The sequence below is a fragment of the Delphinus delphis genome, chromosome 8 (genome assembly GCF_949987515.2).
Source record: "Delphinus delphis chromosome 8, mDelDel1.2, whole genome shotgun sequence".
NCBI classification, from domain to species: Eukaryota; Metazoa; Chordata; class Mammalia; order Artiodactyla; family Delphinidae; genus Delphinus; species Delphinus delphis.
Genome location: NC_082690.1, coordinates 61,136,273 through 61,138,638, shown reverse-complemented (window position 1 = coordinate 61,138,638; position 2,366 = coordinate 61,136,273). Strand labels below are relative to the sequence as shown.

At 37.7% G+C, this 2,366-nt stretch overlaps 1 non-coding gene across 1 annotated transcript; it reads left to right on the top strand.

Annotated features, from left to right (window-relative positions):
* The first annotated feature begins 1,162 nt into the window (after nt 1-1,162).
* On the top strand, nt 1,163-1,235 carry TRNAW-CCA (transfer RNA tryptophan (anticodon CCA)). Its single transcript has one exon. It is a non-coding gene; the product is annotated as a tRNA-Trp (tRNA).
* Nucleotides 1,236-2,366: the final 1,131 nt, after the last annotated feature.

The window sequence follows — 2,366 nt, the reverse complement described above, 5'->3', positions numbered from 1 at the left end:
ACTAAGTCAAATTAGATCAAAGACTTAGATGTAAGACCTAAAATTATAAAACTCTTAGGGACTCCCCTGGTGGTCCAGTGGTTAAGACTCCACACTCCCAATGCAGGGAGCCTGGTTTCAATCCCTGGTCAGGGAACTAGATTCCACATGCTGCAACTACAGGAGGCCACAAATCGCAACTAAAAGATCCTGCATGCAGCAGCGAAGATCCCACATGCCACAACTAAGACCTGGCACAGCCAAATAAATAAGTAAATATTTAAATAAATAAAATTATAAAACTCTTAGAAGAAAATAGAGGGTAAAATCTTAACAACATTGGATTTGGTAATGATTTCTTGGATATGACACCAAAGGCACAAGCAACAAAAGAAAAAAATAGACAAAATGAACTACATGAAGAATTTTTAATTTTGTTCATTCTAAAGACACTGAGTAAAAAGGCAACCTAGAGAATGGGAGAAACATTTGCAAATAATTTATCTGATAAGGGATTAATATCCAGAATATATAGAGGACTCCTAGAACTCAACAACATAAAGAGAAAAAAAAATCAATTTAAAAATGAACAAAGGACTTGAACGGACATTTCTCCAACGAGGATATACAAATGGCCAATAAGCACGTAAAAAGATGCTCAACATCGCTAATCATTAGGGAGATACAAATCAAAACTATGAACCAGATACCTCCTTGTATGCATTAGGATGGCCATTATCAAAGAAAACAAAGTAAAAGATGTTGGTGAGGATGTGGAGAGATTGGAAGCTTTGTGCATTGTTGGTGGGAATGTATTCAATAAAAAGGTATGTCCGCTGTGGAAAACAGTATGGCAATTCTTCAAAAAATTAAAAACAATTACCATATGATCCAGCAATTCCACTTCTGGGTATATATCCAAAAGAACTGAAAGCAGAATCTTGAAAGGATATTTGTACATCCATGTTCATAGCAGCATTATTCACAATAACTGAAATGTGAAAGCAACCCAAGTGCCCATCAAGAGATGAATGGATAAGCAAAATGTGGTATATACATACAATAGAATGTTATTCGGCCTTAAAAAGGAAGGAAATTCTGACATATACTACAACATGGATGAAACTTTAGGACATTATATGAAGTGAAATAAGCCAGGCACAAAAAGACAAATACTGGGATTTCCCTGGTGGTCCAGTGGTTAGGACTCTGTGCTTCCACTGCACTGGGCACAGGTTCGATCCCTGGTCAGGGAACTAAGATCCTGTGGGCTGCACAGCGCAGCCAAAAAAAAAGACAAATACTGACATGATTTCATAGAGACAGAAGGAAGAATGGTATTTGCCGGGGGCTGGGGCTTATGAATCTAAATGTGTGTTTCTGAAGATACCTTGACTAACTCACTAGGACCATGGTGCAAATACTGTTGATTGCTGTGCATTTGTCAATGTACTAGGCAGTTGCCTTGCATTATCAGGTACTTGCATTGTCTCATTTAATTCTTACGACAACTATTTAGGTGAGGACTGTTAATCCCACTAACCTGTTTGATAAAACTGAAACACAGAGAGTTTCAGTATCTTACCCAGGTCAGACAGCTCATAGGACAGAGCTGAAAGTAACTCTAAAGCCTTTGTCTTCAGGGAGATCAGCTTGTGCTTTGTGACCACCTAGAGGGGTGGGATAGGGAGGGTGGGATAGGGAGGGTGGGAGGGAGATGCAAGAGGGAGGAGATACGGGGATATATGTATATGTATGGCTGATTCACTTTGTTTTACAGCAGAAACTAACACACCATTGTAAAGCAATTATACTCCAATAAAGATGTTAAAAAAAAAAAAGGCTGTTTTCCCAGAAATATAGATCAATGGAACAGGATAGAAAGCCCAGAGAAAAGCCCATGCATATATGGTCACCTTATTTTTGATAAAGAAGGCAAGAATATACAATGGAGAAAAGACAGCCTCTTCAATAAGTGGCGCTGGAAAAACTGGACAGCTACATGTAAAAGAATGAAATCAGAACACTCCCTAACACCATACACAAAAATAAACTTAAAATGGATTAAAGACCTAAATGTAAGGCCAGACACTATAAAACTCTTAGAGGAAAACATAGAACACTCTACGACATAAACCACAGCAAGATCCTTTTTGACCCACCTCTTAGAGAAATGGAAATAAAAACAAACAAATGGGACCTAATGAAACTTAAAAGCTTTTGAACAGCAAAGGAAACCATAAATAAGACAAAAAAACAACCCTCAGAATGGGAGAAATATTTGCAAATGAAGCAACTGACAAAGGATTAATCTCCAAAATTTACAAGCAGCTCATGTAGCTCAATATCAAAAAAACAACCCAATCCAAAAATGGGCAGAAGACCTA